At 39.2% G+C, this 21064-nt stretch overlaps 1 protein-coding gene across 3 annotated transcripts in view; it reads right to left on the bottom strand.

Annotated features, from left to right (window-relative positions):
- The window catches only part of elfn1a (extracellular leucine-rich repeat and fibronectin type III domain containing 1a), a 112061-nt gene that overhangs the window by 71935 nt on the left and 19062 nt on the right, over positions 1 to 21064 (bottom strand). The window contains exon 2 of one of the 3 annotated variants that reach the window (XM_084408997.1): positions 17671 to 17729. The exons of the other annotated variants lie outside the window; for them this stretch is intronic. The gene's annotated coding sequence lies outside the window, so the exon portion shown is untranslated. The remainder of the gene's footprint in view (positions 1 to 17670; positions 17730 to 21064) is intronic. 3 annotated transcript variants of the gene reach the window in all.

The following is a 21064-nucleotide window of genomic DNA, read 5'->3' as shown; positions in this document are numbered from 1 at the left end:
TATTATATGAATTAAGGGGTTTGATTGATTACATTAAGATTTGTGATTCCATAATTTATTATACTGTTCTTTAGTCAAGGCTAGACAAACAATTAATATTTATACTAAGTACCCACAAAACATAGCATTCTGTCATTTATTTAAATGTCTAAACTGTTAATAAGAAAAATAGTAATATACACAAATATACATTATTTTATGGTTCTTTTAATAAAAAAAAGTGTACTTGTAACATATTGCGCTGATTATTACGATAAAAAATAATGACATAATTATAATTGCATTACGAATTGCTGTGAATACGGTAAGGCAGTATCAGTGCAGTATAAGCTCAGGTAAAGCTCATAGCACGATCATCGGATAACGTTCATCTAAGCTAACTAAAAAACACACAACGAGAAATGTTTAATTTCACAATCTATAGCTTTGGTTAAATACTAGTATATGAAACGTATAAGTTAAAAAATACATTAATGACTCGTTATAACGTAGTACAAACGTCTTCTATAATAAAGTGATTTTGTATGATTTGTAACCAGGCACTAAAGCGATTACCCATAAAACGTGCTTTGAACCAATCGGATTGCTTGGGTCCTAAGCTCGGACTCATCTCTTCAATTGGACTCAATTGTTCACCACACCGCGACCAATCAGTCACTCCTTTACGACTGGCTGCCTGCACATTCACTGTCCTCGCGGCTGCTGCAACTTGCGCTCGCTTATCACTGCATATCTAAATTCGCGCCTATGGTATCTTTGTAGAACTTCAAAAAAAGAAACAAAAAAGATGTTGCAGCCAATGAGCAGCCGGCGGGGGCTGGCTGCAGGACGACTCAACCTCCATGGACAGTTTTTAATGTTTCATCAGACAATAACTACTCAAGATTTTGCTTCAGTATAATTTTTGGGACATTTAGGGCCAGATTCAGGATTCGGGACAACAGCTTAGATTTCGGGACTGTCACAAATTTTTCGGGACTTCTGGTCACCCTAGTTAAATTACTGTTAAATGCACACAAACACCACAGTCTTGCAGATTGGATTAAACATCCAAAACCTAGAGTATGTCAAAGGTACTTATAGTGGCATAAAAAGTCACAGGCCAACCTCAGACGTGTAGTTTGAACGCAACATATGTCAGGTTCGTCACGAATCCTCCCCCTCAGAGAATGAATAATTTACCAGAGCAAGTCATATCAAATGGAACTTAAAAGGTATTTGTCTTTGCTCTTGAGTAATCCAAATGTTTTCCTTTGAACCAAATGTATTATTCATCGAACCCGTGCACGCCGTGGCAGATATTGTGTGCACCTGAGTGCGACTCTCAAAGAACGGCGTTCAATGTTTCCACGTTCATGCTGTTCCACATCACACGTGAGCTCAGGGTGACAGATACCCCGCATCTCCAACACTCCATAAAATCACCACAGACTTGAACCTGTTTCAGACCCATGTAGTGCATTATCATGTGTGGTTGCTATGAAATATGGTGTTATGTCTCCAGCACAATGGCTTTAAATAAGGCTTGAGTGCTGGTGAGACTGCTTGTGATGCAAGATCACAGTGAAAGATCTGTCTCTCTTTCCCTCAGTTTCATTCCCTCTTGGTCCAGCTCTAAGGATTTAATCCCACTATTGATTCATCCATTTTATAAGAGAGCCTTTCAAATGGCATCAGCAAATGAACTCAGAAACTTTGTCCTCCAGAATGCCTTTGAACTCAGGGATTTGATGAGGAGGTGCTACTCATTGTACATGAAATAACTAGCACTGTCAATCGATTCAAAATTGAACCTAATTAATTACATGAAATGCTGATTAATGCATAAAATTAATCACACTGTGTTGTAGTCGAGACAAGTCCATACGGTCTTGGCCTCAACACAACATATAATCACATAAATCAATCGTTTTTTGGGGAGAAATCCCTCAAATTAAAGTAATTCATATAGAGATATTGTAGAAGATGAGCAAAACATTCACCAGACATTACAAAAAGTGTCTTTATAGGGATACCCCCCCCCATACACACACACACACACACACACACACACACACACACACACACATACAGAAATACATCTTGTTTGGACTGACTCCCAGATCAATTTCCATCATACGAACAGATCTTATCGCGGACAGACGCCCTGGCTAGTGTTTTCCCCTAGACAAACTACAGTACTTGTATATTATACTAGCTGGGCCTCTCATGCCATATCATTATCTCCAGTCAACTGCTAGATGTCATGGGGAGCAGAAATACATTTTGGGCCTTTTTATTTTTTGTTGTTCAAACAGTGTTAACTGATATTTAGAAAATTACGTGTAATATAACACCGCATATAGTCCTTATCTGAAATAAAGTGCCTTTTCTCAGACTACTATCAACTTGTATACATTGGCCCCAAAAGTAAACCACCGTAAAAAAAAAAGCAGGTCATTAATTTTTTTTTAAAAGGCAATTAACACTTTTATTCAGCAAGAGTGCATTCAACAGATCAAAGTGACAGTAAAGACTTTTCCATTGTTATAAAATAAATTTTTCAAATTTCTATTTCTATTCATCATTCTGAAAATAAATTGTGGGTCAACACGTAGAAGACTGGAGTAATGATGCTGAAAATTCAGCTTTGTCATCACAGGAATAAATTACATTTTAAAAATACTAAAATAGTAACAGTAACAGTAAAATCGAGTTGTTGGAAATACTGGTTAACCTAGGAGATGTATATATATACATTTTGTGACAATTTCTCAATTAGGGTAATACACATGCCTGAAAAGTGGAATGCGTGTACAAAATGTCTGATGATTTTAATGTTCGCGGTTCAGTTTCATGGTTAAACGCAGCTGCACTGACCCAAAATAAAAAAGTGATGTATTTTTTATATCAGTTTCTTAACCACCCCCCGAGGGTATTTAAATTTACATTAATGCATACGGCAGACACTTTTATCCAAAGAAATGTAGTTCCCTTTCGAGGGAACTCGCGCTGCGTCGAGAATCGACACATTGGGGAACGCCTTCAGCGTGATGCGTCTGAAGTCTGTATGGAACTAGTCCAATCTTGATTGGTGTTGCGTCATTACGTCACTCATGACGTCACATGTGACAGTGATGCGGAAGCTATAAAAGGACGCTGGATCACAACAGTGTCAGCTTTCTGGTCTACAGCAAGCGTTCTGTGTGACTGTATTGTCTTATTTGGTGTTGTCTGTCTAAGCACTCACTCTTATATTATTATGGCGAATAAAGAGAAACAGTTCAGAAAGTGCGTGTCCCCTTGCCCGCGCTATTTGAGCGAGGGTGACACACTCTCGCTCTGTGTTGTTTGTCTGGGAGACAAACAACACAGAGCCATTGTGGGCTCGAAATAAAATGGTTATGGGATGATGCCGCGGGTGACTCTCGCATCATATCTTTCACCCGACCTTGCATCATCCCTGAGAGCTCTGGTTATAGAGAGGGTCCGGCGGCACGGGATCAGCTTGCTCCTAGTAGCCCCGTATTGGCCGGCCCGAGTATGTTTTTTAGACATAATAGCTCTCCTAGTAGGCCCTCTGTGGCAAATCCCCGTCAGGAGGGACCTTCTGTCTCAGGCCTGGGGCACAATATATCACCCTCGGCCGGAGCTGTGGAAGCTATGGGTCTGGCCCCTGTGTAAATGCTGGTCTCTCAACTGAGGTTGTTGAGACCATCTTAAACCCTAGAGCCCCCTCCACGAGGAAACTGTATGCATTAAAATGGAATGTATTCTCTTTATGGTGCAGAGAACATCAGTTGGACCCAGTTAACTGCCCAGTGGCTTCAGTGCTGGAGTACCTCCAGAGTCGGTCTATGTGGTGGCCATAGCTGCCTTCCACACACCTCTAGTGGTGGGCACTTTGGGGAAACACTCACTTGTAGTACGTTTCCTTCATGGAGCTAGAAGGATTAGGCCTGTCGTCCAGACCAGGGTCCCCACGTGGGACCTGGCAGTGGTTCTTGAAGGGTTATCCCTGGCACTCTTCAAACCTTTGGACGAGGTGTCCGAGAAATATGTAACACTGAAGGTAGCCTTCCTGATAGCTATCATGTCCCTAAAAAGAGTCGGGGACCTGTAGGCGCTATCTGTTGCTCCCTCTTGCCTCGAGTTCGCTCCTGGCATAATGAGAGCCTTTCTCCACCCTAGACCTGGCTATGTGTCTAAGGTGCCTACAAATGTAGCACGGTCTGTAATCTTGCAGGCATTCCATCCTCCACCGCATGTGTCGGCTGATCAAGCTAAGCTAAAAATATTATGCCCAGTCCAACTCTGTAGGCCTACAGTATGTACACAGGTCCTCGGTCTGGAGGAAGTCGGACCAGCTGCTTGTGTGTTTTGGGTCACCCAAGAGGGGTTCCCCTGCCTCTAAACAAACTATTAGCAGATGTATAGTAGAGGCCATTTCTTCAGCTTACGAGGCGCGCAATTTGCCTTTGCCTCTCCTGATGAGAGCCCACTCAACTAGAGGAGTGGCATCCTCTAAAGCCCTGCTAGCAGGGGTCTCCTTTCAAGAGGTCTGTGATGCCGCCGGCTGGGCCTCCCCACACACCTTCATAAAACATTATAGTCTGGATCTGCCCTCTACAACGGGTTCACAAGTTCTCTCGTCTTGAGTGTGCCAGATTGCTTCACACCAGGGCGGGTACTAGTCAGTGTGGCGCAGTGGGCATTTCGTTCCCCAATTTGTCGATTCTCAACGCAGCGCGAGTTCCCTCGAAAGGGAACGTCTCGGGTTACGACTGTAACCCTCAGGGAACGAGACACTGCGTCCCTCGGCCAAACTTCCTGCGCTCCTGAGAACGACTTGCTTCGACCTATCAGAAGCTGACGCTGTTGTGATCCGGCGTCCTTTTATAGCTTCCACATTACCATCACATGCGACGTCACGAGTGACGTAATGACGCAACACCAATCGAGATTGGACTAGTTCCATACAGGCTTCAGACGCATCACGCTGAAGGCGTTCCCCAATTTGTACCCTTCTCAGGGAACGAGGGTTACAGTCGTAACCTGAGACGGCTGCATTGAAGGCGTACATTTTTATCAGTTGGTAAAAACAAGCATGTTAATTTTGCTGGGAATCGAACACATGATTTTGGTGTTTCTAGCACCATGCTCTACGGTTTGAGCTTTAGGAAAACACAAGAATGAAACGAAAACATAAAAAAAAAATATATATATATTTTAAATTTTAAAAAAGTTACTATACCGTTTATAATTTTCATATTATTTTAAAACAAATTGTTAAAAATACAGTTGGTAAATACAGATTTAAAAATAATTTGTTCTCATGTTTATTTTTGTTGTAATGTGTGAGAAGTATTAATATTAAAGGTTTACTGTTTTTACCTCATTCATTAATTCATCATTCATTCATTCATTCATTCCATAGTGTGATTTTAGAGGAATTGTTTAAATCCAATTATGCCCACAACATAAAAATCATACCAAGAATTCAAATTCAAATTAAACTGTAATAATATTTCACAGTAGTATTGCTGTTTTTACGGTGTCTTTAATCAAATAAATGCAGCATTGGTACGCATAAGAGACTTATTTCAAAAACGTCTTACTGACCCCAAACTTTTGAACGGTATAGTGTACAGTATTTGGATATTGCCACACACTTAAGTCACAATGTCTGAATTTCATTACAACACCTAAAAAGTATGAAATACATTATCCTATATTTCTTATTTGGCACTTGGACTGACATTTTGTTTTGCAATGCAAATGCATTAAGGAGTAACTGAGGAGTTACACCTGCATTGGAGCTGATGCAGGCAATTAAAGTAATTCTCTTCGGCTGTGACAGGGCGCGCTCTCTCATCCTCGTGCAGTTTGCGTACCTGATTCAGTTGTTTGTTTTCGTCTCGTATTTTTTCACATTTAATTATTCTTACTTTAATAAATGTTATTCCTTTTGATCATTATCCAACGTGTTGTCTCCTTTGTCACGGCTCGCGAGCCGGCCATGACACTAAATGTCTAAATTCTTTCTCCTGTTTTTTTTTTTTTTTTTTTGGTAAACTATAACAACTATCATCTAATGGTCACATATTGTCATTTATCACTATTCAGTAATGAATATGCTTGACTTTTTACTGTTTGTCTTGAAAATGTCTCACTTGGTGGGAGCTTGACAGTGATTTGTCAATATACTGGCACCGGGTGGCTTTTGCCAACTTCATTAGAACAATGAATCCGCAAATGGCCTATTCCAGTAGGAGCCAGCAGGACGCTTGCACGCACAAATGGATAGCTTGCCTAATGAGTGCCCGTTCAGTGTCTTTCACTTAATTAGTTTCCTATGCCTTCAGTCAGTAAATAAGTCTGAAATGTACACAACTAATGATGCTCAAAATCTCCCCTCAAAGTGATCTTTGTTAATGCTTGGTTGAAATGGATTTCTTCTACTGTTGTCCTGAACATATAAAATGAGTGCATGACTCAATTTAAATATAATTTTAATCAAGTAAACAGTCATAGACCTGGTTTCATAGCCTTTAAAAAACATTACTGATGTGCATCTTAAGACAAAAACAATGGCACTGACATATTTTAAGATATATCAGTGCAATTTGCTTTCAGTTAAAACAGCTTAAATATGCATTTTATTCTGGAACTAGGCTTAAGCCTTGTCTGTGAAACCGGGGGATAAAGTATAGCTTTTGACACTTCCAATATATATATATATATGGAATAGTATTTTAGACAATTTGATTGGTTGTCCCTGCCTCTCTGTGTGTTATGGGCCGCTTCCCTTTCATTGGGCACAGTAGTATAAATGTGATGTAACGTAGGGAAACGTTTGGAGAACAACAAAGGACATCTCTCTTTTCAACTGATAAGTCCTACAGCAACATCACGGTATGAACGAAGAAAAGATTTGTCAGCTCAGCTGTTTCTTCCAAAACAAAGACTTTCAAACTCTCAAAGTCACCATGGTTCCCCCTTCCTTTAGTCACACCTGCCAGGCATCACGAGCAACACTCTAATCATCCTGTTGATTTGAAATGTAATTAGTTACACAATACACAAGATCTTAAGAGAAAATAGCTAATTATCTATTGTTTGGGTGTTCATTTAATGAGGCTCGGATAATTGGCTATGTTCACACAATCAAAGTGTTTGGGATTGACAACTGTATTTACTAACAGGTGTGACTCTCAAACGATCCTGTTCATACAACACTTTTATATTCTTGTGTTAGCAGTAAATAATGCCTGTAACTCTATAGTGGAACTTCCCCTGCAAAAAAAAAAAAAAACTGCTTAAACCAACTAAACTGATTTCCCAACCTGGCCAAGCTGGTGTTTAGCTAATTTACCAACTGAAATGTCCCTTAAACCAGTGGTTATCAACCGGAGGGGCCATTAGGGGGACTCAAGATTACTTAAAATGATTTAAAATAATGCCAGGTTCAGACTAAGATATCAGCCCGATTTTGGCATGATCTGTTTGGCATAGAGTGTCATTCGTAAAAGACAATGGGTGTCGGAACACAAGAATCAATCGTTTCATCTCGTCTAATGTGTCATAGTGGACAATAACCATTGGCGCATCTCTGACGCTTCATGACGTCATGAAAGAAAGACTAGTACACTTTCTTTTTTTACTGGTCCACCACAACGGGTTCCGTTAAATCTGTAATGTTAACCAGTAGGAGCACAGAAGCTCTTCCATACAGAGCTTTCAAACATGGCAAAATGAAAAAGAGACGATGATTGGTCGGGAGCAATGTATAGCCTGACAAGTTTCTTGTCCTAAACACGACAAGAATTGAGGAGTCAAAATCGCATAATCTGACACATTGACTATCGTAACATACAAAAAATATTCTGAACCCTGCATAAAACAAGCTTTAAAACAACAGTTTTATGTATTTCAAGAAACAGGGTTCAAACGATATTGGAAAGCCTGTATATTAGGGGTGTGACGGTACACAAACATGACTATTCGGTACAAACCTCGGTATTGAAGTCACGGTTCGGTACAGCAGGGGGGAGAAAACTAAACACAAAATTTATTAAACAGTGATTACTGAAAAAATTGCTTCTCTGTTATTAAATAAATTCAATTATAATTAAAAATGTTTTAAGGACAAAACAAATCTATCTCAGCTAATGCAGTAAACTATATATAGGGAGCTCTTTCTTGCACATCACTTTAATATTAAAGGTTACAATTAACATCAGAACTCAAACTATTAAATTCAGTTGCTAATTATTTTTAGACATAATCAACACTCAAAAAAAAAAAAAAACGTAAATTGCACATACAGCAGGTTTTGCATTAACTTCTCCAATTCATTTTTGAAATCTAATCATTTACACAGTTCCTGTCATAACTTGTTTTCATGACTTTAATTAAAAATTATATAGGCTATATATATATATATACAAAATAATTAAGATAATTAAGACATTACTAACAGGTAATATATATATAATGATTATATAAGCCAATATAGTGCATATATTTAGCGAAATGTTCCCCTTTAGAGTTCATTTCTCTAGTGAAAGGTAAATGTAATGCTACATGAGATATTATTCTCAAGCTGTTTTATTGATGTCTTTCCGCATTTGAAACACTGGTTGAGAGATTACAAGTAAACATATCTATGCATAGATCGTCTGTTCTTCTGCGCTTTTCCTGTTGTGGCGGTTAGCAAACAGTAGGGGTGTAAGAAAAAATCGATACACATGAGTATCGCGATATTTTATTTTGCAATACTGTATCGATTTTCAAAAACGCAATATCGATTTTTTTTTTTTTTTAATTGATTTTTTTTACGTCCAAAAATATTCATGGTAAGACGGTGGTTCACGTTTATGTTGTTTAAAAGGCTCGCCGAACGGTGCGTGTCCACTGGCACGGCCACGGAGCGAGCGGAGCAAGCGTTTTCAATTCATTCCATGGAAGTCGAGCTTCACGCTCAGCAGTGCATTTTGGGATTGACAGCGGACCGGAGAAAGCGTTGAGAGCGACTGAGAGCGTCAAAAGGTTGGGCAGTTCAGACCGAAAAACGCGGTCGGCAGTTTATGATGGATTTAGTGCGTAAATCATTTTGTTTACAAATTAGACGCTTTGCAGTTGTTTATATATGTTAAAGATTTTATTTTGGATGTGTTTATTGTTATTATATTGGCTGGGTTTATAAAATTGAAAGGATCTTTGCTTGGTGCATTTGGAAACAAAGCTTGTCTATTTCTAAATGTAATCGCGTGCATGATGATTATTATACTGTCCGTGTGTTGAAAAAAACAAACACACTCGTAACAGACACACCCCAAAGCGGAGACGTTACAGCGTTGCCAGCGGCACCGAGCGTAGTTTTGCCGCTGTAGTGGACGCGCACCGTGAAGCTGCGTTCACACCAAACGCGAATAGAGTGTCTGGCGCGAGTGATTTCAATGTTAAGTTAATGCAAAGACGCGTTTACGCGCGTCTGGAGGTCCTGTGGCGCGAATGAGGCGTTTAGCGCGGCAGACGTTAATTTGCCTCATTCGCGCGTCCAGTTCTTTTAAAATCTTTTATCACATAAAAACTTGATTTCAATAGGCTTATATGACACATTCATTTTGTTCACTTTCATTCATTTTCGTCCAGTTCACGTTGTTGTTTTGTATTGTGACAGGGGCTATGTATTTTCTTTTAGTATGGCCTACTTGAGAAATATAAAAATTTGCTCACTAAGAACCTGTGAACCACAATACCAAACTGGCAGTCTGATTTTCTGTGAACTGAATTGTTAACCTAAAGTAAACTTCTTTGACTTTTATGCACATCATGTCTTTTTTTAAATATTATTTTTTCTAAAATTATAGTCCTACTTTAAAAAAATCCCAATATATCGCCTTATGCACAGTATCGAAATATATTGCAATATATTGAATCGTGACCCATGTATCGTGATACGTATCGTATCGCCAGATTCTTGCCAATACACAGCCCTAGCAAACAGCGTTGCATTAACGCATGCACACCCTTCTGGATTGGAGTGTGGATCGCCTGTGACCGATTGTATTCACCGTCTGACTGCATGCACCAAACCAGTTTTGATGGGCGACGTGGATCCAGCAGTTGTTGAATCATGCATGGATGGAAAGAGCCCGGAGTGCGAGTCGACTGAGTTATGGTCTTATTTGTGTACGGTGTACAGACTACCCCTCCTCGTCCTCAATTTTCTTGGTGTAAACAGCATAGGGCACAAACCCTACTGTGACAACTGGGCCACACAGTCAGACAGGAACTCCTCTACAAGCGCGCTGACATGAGTCTGTACCAGCGCGGACAGTCGCAGGGTGTTTTAGCTACCCACACAGAGCTCATCTCCCCGCAGCTTCACACTGCACTGTGCAAATCACACAAAACCTCACACATCATCAGCGCATGCCCTCATATTATCATCTATAACACACAGGAAACCATTCCAATTATGTATTCTAGATATACGAATCATAATCTAATTTAAAAGAACTGATGCCGGTACATGACTGTAATTTCCTCACTGCTCACTTTTTCAAGACGTCTCACAATCTATTGAAATACAAGTCAAATACTGATACTTGATATAAAAATGTTAAATGGTCAATGTAATGCAATTACTACAAAATAAAAATATTTATTTTTAATATTATTCATATCAAATAATTGATCTTGTTATATTATTATTAAATAAAAATAATTATTTAAAAAATCCACACAATTAAACATGCCCTGTCTTGAGTACATATATTTAGAGAAATGCTCCCCTTTAGAGTTCATTTCTCTAGTGAAAGGTAAATGTAATGCTACATGAGATATTATTCTCAAGCTGTTTTATTGATGTCTTTCCGCGTTTGAAACACTGGTTGAGAGATTACAAGTAAACATATCTATGCCAGAGAATGTCTAATAAGGCGAGAAGTTTCACTCTCAGTACACTTCCGGCTTCTGAAATGGTTGCAGTTCCACTTTGATTCCATATGAGGGCGCTCACAGGACGAGTGCAGAATGAATGGAGGTCTATGGCAGTATACCCATCAAAATCCACTTTTCTCAGGATATAATTTTTTGTCTAGTAATTTGAATATTGTATTCGAAAGGAGATGCAAAGAAATTACACATTGCTGGGTGTTCGATTTTTTTAGTCACTTATTTGCTTTAAAAAGTCTTTTAAAGTGTCAATGACATCATACACATCGTACGACCAGAGATACTGCTTTACGGCAATCCTTCAGTCACTTTGGTGCTTTCGTGCTCTGCACTTTCTTTTCTGTCGAGGCATCGACAACACATCTGACACAGGTAAATACACGTGCTAGAAGAGTTTTTGTTTTGTTTGTTTCTGGTCCCGCTTCGGATGCCACAATGCCATCAAGTGGTATCTCTGGTCGTAATCAGTCCTTCACTGACCAATCAGCGTTCATTAGCAGAATGCTAGCGTGTTATGGGCAACAACAACTCAACCTGTAAGAAATCGAAAGGACATAAGTACTCGTTCATTCAACTTTCGACCTATAACCCATGTTGAACTTGCAAAACCTACAATCGAATCTGAGATTTCTCAACGGCAATCGGGTGAAAGAGACAAATTTAGCCGTCTAGCCCCATAGACTCCCATTCATTCTGCACTCATGGGCGATCGCCTCCAGTGGAACTCTGGTGGAACTACAACCAAAATTCGGTACAATAGGACTTAAAGGTGAACTAAGTAACTTTTTTTACCTTAACTGAACAGCTTCGGAGTCATTGGAATGGTTATATTACTTATTTCGGGTTGAATGGTGGTGGTTTCGCACCCCCCTGGTGCCCGTGAGCGGAAAATTCGCACTTGCAACTTTGGGGCGGCCACCGGCCACCGCGTCAGGAAGTATCGCGTGATATCAGGTCTCGCGATGTAAACAACTGCTTTACGGCCAAAAGAAATCTGCTAAAATGCTGTCATTATTGCGCTCCCTCACGCTGTTCGAACCCGAATGAAGAAGACGTTTTAAAGAATGTCCCATCTGCTTTGATGTCGTTGATCTGATAGCCTCTGGTGTCTGAGAATCGCCAACGAGTTTTTACAACGAGTTTTTACAACAGTATTGTCAAATATCTATTCCGAAGCTGTGGGGGGAGCTCTAGAGAGAAACCTGCGAGCAAAAAGCGAGAATACAGCAAAGAAATCCCGAAACTACTGAGCCCCGCTTTAATAGGGAGTGGGCAGGCTCTCCATAGACGGGCTCTGTCTATGCATAGATCGTCTGTTCTTCTGCGCTTTTCCTGTTGTGGCGGTTAGCAAACAGCGTTGCATTAACGCATGCACCCCCTTTTGGATTGGAGTGTGGATCGCCTGTGATCGATTGTATTCACCGTCTGACTGCATGCACCAAACCGTGACGTCGGTACCATGACGGTTCGGGAAGAATACATGTATTGCTACACCCCTAAATATATATGAGTTGGCCTAATATTAAAAGTGTTAATTCTAGACCTGGAAAAGTCATGTAAATTAATACAATTTTAAAATGCCATTGGTATTTTTAAATGAGTATATATCCTTATCCATTAAATCTCAAACAACAGGAAATGTCATGTAAATTCATTGTTTAAAAAGAGAGAGAACCTTGAAGAACATTCAGCTCTTAAAAGTTCTTAAACATTTAAATATTTTAGTTGGTTATTTTAATCAATGGGTACTTCTAGTTTTTGTTACAAAAAAAAAAAAACACAAAAAAACATTGCTAAACAAATAAAAAACAAGTGTTTTATACTATACCATTTTATTGTACATGTAGGCCTACACCCTTTTTTTTAAACAGCAAACTCTTGTATTGTGTGATATAGACCTTAATGCGCCAGAGAAACAAGCACAGCCATCTATTGAGATTTTTGTGGTAGCTCTATATATTTCTATGGCTTCGCTGTCGGAGAGTAATTTGCTGCAGTGGATTTACTTATTGTAGAGTTAACAAAAGTTATCATGAGCACTGTAATGTATGAAGCGGATATCATAACTAATGTCAGAAAAAAAAAATAGCGGCTCATTCATAAATCCGCAAGATACCTTCATGCTGTGGAAATACAAACCGGAAGACAGAACACAACGAGCTCAGCGCTGAAACGGGGTCTATAAAATCTGTTCTATATCATTGTATTATATTCACAGTTTTACATAGTGTTTTGACTGTTATTTATAGTTTGCACCCACGTAGTGAAAAAAAATCTCTGCCACTGCTGTAACCATAACAACAGAGGTAAATATCTAAGATGGCGACATCCACAACACTGGAAAGTCTTATCAGTTGACAGGATGTTATTTAATAAATGAGTCAAATCAAATCTTAATTAACCACCAGCAGTTTTGAATTGCAGAGTGCATCATTTGGTTCGTGCTCAGACCACAAAAGTGACAGGAGCAGCTCTGGTGGAAAACAGCGGCTGGATCTAAAAGCTTCAGACGAAGCACAACCTCATCTCACCCCTGGAGATTCAAGGAAGTCAGTTTGGTTACATAAAGGCACGTCACTCTGGGTTAGACTTAGAACTAAACTATGTGCGAATGTAACTGTATTTTAGGCTGGTAAAACAGGACTGACAACCATATTTTGCTGCTGTGTGAACATAGCCATTCTGAACGACCTCCCCTCTGTATTGTAGCGAGAGCTGCGTATAGCCTTGGTTTGACAGGTAAACCACAGAAGGAGACGGGCATAGACAGAAATATCTCTCTGTTCTGCCAGTTAGACTCCTGCCTTTTGAATCCATTAAGCAGCTGGGATGTAAGACAGCAAATTATCCCCGTATGTCACGCCACTGATATGCACCGCCTGACATGCGTCCATCAGTGTAATGCCCTCAAAGAGCGATCGCGACTCCAGTCTTGATTGGTGACGTGGATCCAGCAGTTGTTGAATCATGCATGGATGGAAAGAGCCCGGAGTGCGAGTCGACTGAGTTATGGTCTTATTTGTGTACGGTGTGCAGACTACCCCTCCTCTTTCTCAATTTTCTTGGTGTAAACAGCATAGGGCACAAACCCTACTGTGACAACTGGGCCACAAAGTCAGACAGGAACTCCTCTACAAGCGCGCTGACATGAGTCTGTACCAGCGCGGACAGTCGCAGGGTGTTTTAGCTACCCACACAGAGCTCATCTCCCCGCAGCTTCACACTGCACTGTGCAAATCACACAAAACCTCACACATCATCAGCGCATGCCCTCATATTATCATCTATAACACACAGGAAACCATTTCAATGATGTATTCTAGATATACGAATCAATATCTAATTTAAAAGAACTGATGCCGGTACATGACTGTAATTTCCTCACTGCTCACTTTTTCAAGACGTCTCACAATCTATTGAAATACAAGTCAAATACTGATACTTGATATAAAAATGGTCAATTTAATGCAATTTCTACAAAATAAAAATATTTATTTTTAATATTATTAATATTAAATAATTTACATTGTTATATTATTATTAAATAAAAATAATTATTTAAAAAATCAACACAATTAAACATGCCCTGTATTTAAATTCTACAAAATAATTTTTTGCAGCTTAGACTTAGCAAGAGCAGAAACCATTCACACAGGGTACAAACTGAAAATGTTCTCTTAACAAAGTATTGAGAAAAAAATACTGCATACTGTTATACAATATAAAAGAGAACAGCCTAAGACCTAAGTCTGCAAGTTAACATTGCCCAACAATGAAAGAAATATAATAAGAATAAGAAGTCCTGCCTTTTTAAAGAAAAAGTACGGTGGCTGAGAGAGCTTAAAGCGCTGCAACTGAAGAAAACACATGCAAATAGAAAAATACTCACAACGCAACCAAATACAGAAAAGTGCTGCAAATACTCACAACGCATACAATCAGAATGTAAAAAAACACCACTGATGAGTAGACATTGACCAATAAGCATTCGTCACTTGTTGGGGTACCCTTGAAACATTTCCATTGTGGTCTGTGCTATTTGTAGCGTGTTTCTGCATTTGTTTGCATTGTGAGTATTTGCAGCACATGTGTTTTTTTCTACCTGCATGTTTTTCTTTGTATCACGTTGAGCTCTCTCAACGTGAAAAAAAAACGCCATCCAGAAAACGCATCTCTCAACGCCACCAGAAAAAAAAAAAAAAAACATTCTGTAATTGCTAAAATCATCGTGTCACTATGGTGTCCAGAGATACGCATTTGGGACTGCACATGCACATTAGCTGGACCAACCTATAAAAGAGCTTAAGACAACATTTATGGAACAGTTCATGTCAAATTTGAAATATGTTATTTAAATGTGAATATGGCAAACAGTTTTTGAGATTTCAGTATCTATCCATTGAAGCAGATAAGAGTTGGTCTTGCATGAGCGAAATAAGCCGCTGAGTGAACTGTGAATGTCGACCTCAGATTGCTTCTGTCAATGCAATGCTTTTTTCTTCTTCCACAGTGTATTATCTTTAAATGATATTCATTAGAGGGCTTTCCTCAACTATTAGTATACTGTATTAGTAACACTTTTCAATAAGTATCTAACTAACACTCAACCCCCAAAAAAACAAAAAAAAAACATCTGTCATTGCTTTCTTACACTCTTTTTGTTCCAAACTGTTATTACTTTCTATTTTATCTGTGAAACATAAAACAAGATATTTTGAAGAATGTTGGTTACCAAACAGTTTGGGAACCAACTTCCATTATATAGACTACAAAATACAATGGAAGTCAATGGGAACTAAAACTGTTTGGTTATCAACATTCTTCAAAATATCTTGTTTTATGTTCCACAGAAGAATGCAAGACTAGAAACGACATGTAAATGTCATGAGTAAATGTTGGCAGAACTTTTCATTCTGGGGTGAACTGTTGAACTCCCATCACTATCGGTTAATGCTAATTTAAAATATTGTTCATTGCTAATTCATGTTTGTTTATAATATATAAACTTCATTTAATGTTAAAAATGTTAAAAAATATATATTACTTGGTGCATGAAGAAATTAATATTCACCAAGATTAATTCATGCTGTAAAAATGCATTTTTATTAATGATATTTCATGTTGCACAAACTGAATAGCACTGTAAAGTCTTACAAATATAAATGCAATTAATTCAGTTTCATAAATGACATATAAACACATTAGTAACTGCTTGACAGCCCTAATACAGCTATGACATTTCGCCCAACACACGTGCATTTATAGAGTCATGACTGACATGGAGAAGTCACGGCTCATGACAGCTTTTAATAGAACAGCACAAGTGCATCATGGCGAGCGCTGGCAGATGTATGTTCCGCATGAAGAGAGGAGCAGCGGCAGCCTCAGGGATGCAGGTACATGCAAAAGTTTCTGTCGCCTCTGATCAGATAACGCCAGCTGCTGAGGCCCCTAGCTCTGTTCTCAGACCTGCCCTGATCCTCTTTTCCTCCTGAACTTCCAATACGTACCCTGCACATCGAGCATGACAAATAATGGATTACGGGGATTAGAGGCAGGCGAACATGAGAAGAGCCATATGTCTCGAACCTCCTCCTGACCTAGATGTATGTGCATGCGAAGGAGAGATAAAGCCTGCATGTGTGTGCATGTCGCCAGTTGCAATGATACGGCGAACCAAGAGAGGGCGGCGCATTCGTGGTCCGCCGTGCTTCGGCGTAAGGCGAGAATTCATTTACGAAAGATAATTGTACATTTCCGGAGGGAAGGGAAGAGGCAGTGAAAGGCAATAAAAGAATGAGTCGACATCGCTACGCACAAATGGTGCTAATGAGGACGGTGATCAGGACTAAATGAATCCAATTAAGAAGCTGTTATTCTCAGACCCCATGAATCACTGTGTATTCCTCAGGGATTTACGGTCACCCTGCGAAAGAAACACGGACAAGCTGGCCAACCCTCCCGATTCTAATAGAAACATATGCCCATCCTACTCTAGGACGGTCTGGAGCATCCGAGGAGCCACCAAAGCGAAGTGTCTAGGGCCGCCAGGCTCATGGGATTGGCGGTAAGAAAACGATTACCCAGGGATTAAGAAACGATAAGTACGGAAACAAACCCACTTTAAGAAGACACTTTAATTTTACTGTGCCAAGTTTGAAAGCAGACAATAAAGCTCTTCAACGCAACCCCTGTGGGAATGAATGGCTTATAAACGGAGAATAATAGCAGAAGAAGTGGCCACTGCAGGACACCGACAAGCAGGAAGACGAGAGGAGGAAGAACAATAGCACTACTGACTCCTCACTTCCTGACTGAATGCGAATTACAACAGCTAGGCACTTCCTGTCATCGGCCTATAGTGTCACATGCATGTTCATTGTCTTCCAGTGGGGAATCATTGTTATGAAATCGGAAATGTGGTGCTAAACTGCTAGTCACTAAGAGATTGTCATGAATGGGGAAAAACCACACAACATTTGAAAGAAATAGCAGTTTACGTCAGGAACGAGGAACGGAAACGAACACAATTTTAACAGGAACATAAACAAAAACGAAATCAAGTTTAATCGTTCTGAACAGAAATAGAATATGAATTAACAAAAAGTTCAAAAGAACTGATTTTATTTGAAACAAAACTCTCTCTTCACTCTCACTTTTGATCAATTTAATGCATACTTACTAATTAAAAATATAAATTTCTTTAAAAAAACAAGTCTTACTGACCTCATACTTTTGAACAGTAGTATACACTGCCATTCAAAGTTTTGGTGTCTATAATATTCCTGAAAAAAAAAAATGAAAAAAAAGGTTTACACTGTTAAAACGGTTTACACAAAAAATATTATGCTGCACAGCTGTTTTGTTTTTAGATTGATAATAGTATGAAATGTTTCTTGAGGAGCAAATCTGTAATGCGAGCTGTTTCAGAAACGAGGGGCAGTTGGATCCAAACGCAACAAAAGACAAAAGTAAATGCAGGCACAAGGCAAAAACATAGTAAATCCAGACAGGCTGATTGCTTACGTTGCACGAGTGCCCACTACTGCATTGTGGGACATATAGGTGCCTGAAGTATACATATGAAGTAGACTCGCTCCCTCTGTCAAAATCGAGGGAGCGAGGGTCTGTCCATATAAACTTCCCTCGCCCACTTCACGAAGTGGAACGCACTTCAAAATGGCGGCAGAGATTTTCCCCGAGGGGAAGTGGTTAGGGAAGTTTGCAAGAGCGTGTCTAAAAATGGACTGGAACGCAGCCTTGTAGGAAGACCACAAGTGCTTAGGGTGCCATTTGGGACAGGGCCTAACATGGGACAGGAAACAGGAAAGGACTAACTAAAATTACAAATAACAAAAACACAAAGTACACTGACTGGAGTACATAATAAAATCATAATATTACTGTGTGTTCACACCAAATGCGAATAGCGTGTCAAATTCACGTCTACCGCGTCTATTTGGACGCTTGAACATTTTGAATCCATTCACGCGTCCAGAGCGAAATTGACGCGCATTTATGAAGGATCTTGTGACACTGAAGACTGGAGTAATGATGCTGAAAATTCAGCTTTGCCCTCACAGGAATAAATGATATTTTTTGAACATATATTCAAATAGAAAACAGTTATTTTACTGTTTTACTGTATATTTTTGATCCAATAAATGCAGCGTTGTGAGTATAAGAGACCTCTTTCAAAAACATGAAAAAAATCATACTGACCCCAAACTTTTTGAACAGTGAATACTGTATATATATATATATATATATATATATATATATATATATATATATATATATATATATATATATATATATAGGAACATTTTTCAAACAAGTTTCTAAGGTTGCAAAATACTTACCCCATTTGCTATTGGTTAGCCAAACAGATAGTCCTGCCCAAACCTCACGCCATTGGTTGGGGCAATGTTGCTGAGTTGAGCTGGTCAAGATGTGTATTTTCCAACGCTATCTCACGACCAATTCGTACGAATGATAAAAAGTTGGCTAATTCGTACTAATTCGTACGACCTCACTCGTACGAATTTGTACGATTTGTCTAAACCCACGTGATGGGTAGGTTTAGGGGCGGGGTCAGGGGTAGGTCATTCGTATGAATTCATACGAATTGGCCAATTCGTAAAATATGTACGATTTTGCAAAAATCTTACTAATTCGTACGAGTCAGGTCGTATGAATTCGTACGAATAAGCCACCTCGTAGAATTTGTACGTTTTCCCGTGAGATCGGGCTCGTATTTTCTTAGCTTCTCTTAGTACTCTTAAAATCTTCTTAAAATGGCTTACTTATTCTTGTCTCTGTATGTTGAGAAAGTATTTTAACATTAAAGAGATTATACACGTTAGCTTTAATTGCAAATCAGCTGCATTTAAATGCTAACTATCATTTAGCTCTGAAAGTCTCTTCCATTGCCTGCTTATTCTGGACTGGATTATCCTTTGCCTCATTTCAGATGGTGGGAGTGTGAACATACAATGGGACGAGTGAGACGAATCTTTCCTGATGCCGCTAGCCATCCTTTTACACCTCTCTATGTAGGTGTCCATAATAGCCAGAAAATAGTAATGGACTTGGTCATTTTTACAACTGGCTGCAGGGCCCTTCTGTTTGAGGTGGAACGGTTTATACCAGACAGTAATGCAGTAGGTCAGGATACACAGTTTGCAGTCTGTAATAATTTGAATTTATTTTTATTTTATTTTATTTTATTTTTGTAAGTCTCCAAATGTTCTCCATGATATTGTGAAATATTAGAAAAAAAAAAAAAAAACTGTTTCCTATTTGAAAATATTTTATTTTATAATGTAATTTATTCCTGTGATGCAAAGCTGAATTTTCAGCATCTTTACTCCAGTCTTCAGTGTCACATGATCCTTCAGAAATCAGTCTAATATGATGATTTGATGCTCAAGATACATTTCTAATTATATTATGGCCATAGAACGTTTGAAAAGTAACTGACACTACTGGAAATTCAAACGAGACGGGTTCTATGGTCAGATTAAACAAAAACAAAAAAGAGCTTTTTGGCAGCAAACACTTAATATGGGTTTGGTTCATACAGGGATAAAAAAGTACCCCATGTGTAAAATGAAATACTCTGCTGTATCTTTAATGCTGTGGGCCTAATTTTCTGCCAGAGGTCCTGGACATCTTGTTCAGATACATGGCATCATGGATTCGATCAAATACCAACAGATAAAAAAATCAAAACCTGACAGCCTGTGCTAGAAATCTTATAACGGGCCATGTTTGGATATTCCAACAGGACAAGTGATCCAAAAACAAACATCAAAATCAAAACAAAAATGGGTCACTGAGCACAAAACCAAGCATCTGCAATGGCCATCCCAGTCCCTGATCTGAACCCTATAGAAAATGAGTGGGCTGAACTGAAGAGAAGAAGCAGCATGGATCTGGGAATCTGAAGGATCTGGAGAGATTCTGTATGAAGGAATGGTCTCTGATCTCTTGTCAGGTGTTCTCCAAACTCATCAGGCATTATAGGAGAAGACTCTTGGAAAAAGGAGGTTGCAAAAAGTATTTAATAAAAGGGGGCAAATAATTGTTCCCAATGTGTTTTGGAGAAAAACATTTATTTCATAATGTGATTTCCCCCCCACTTTCAATTCTTTTACTTCAATGAAAGGTTAGATTTTTTTTATTAAAATATCAAAAGGATTAACAATGCAGATTTATTTTTACAGCCATCTTTGATCATATTTACCAAGGGGGCAAATAATTCTGTCCAGCACTGTATTTATTTTATTTGTTTTTTCCAGTGCAGGGATGCTAGCAATGAGGGATGCTGTGAAGCAGGTGAGGATTTGAGGCAGCAGTGGTTGGAAAGAAACGGTTGAGTGCACGAGGTAGAGAGAAATGGGGAAAACAACAGGCGCGGTGCTAGTTAGTCAAACAGTGCGAGACCCTTGGTGATTTGTGAGTCTAAAGGCCCCACAGCAGCAGATGTGCCACTCTGAAGGAGGGTCAACTGGGTGTAACTCGCACGGCCACAGAGAGGCTTATCTTAATTCTGAAGGCTAGAAAATCTAAGATCCCATTCGTGCGTAGTCCCTCTAATCAATGTGGACAGGTAATT

The sequence above is a fragment of the Rutilus rutilus genome, assembly GCF_951802725.1.
Source record: "Rutilus rutilus genome assembly, chromosome: 1".
Classification (NCBI taxonomy): Eukaryota; Metazoa; Chordata; class Actinopteri; order Cypriniformes; family Leuciscidae; genus Rutilus; species Rutilus rutilus.
Note: the sequence above shows the minus strand (reverse complement) of the source record. Positions and strands in the feature narration are given on the sequence as shown.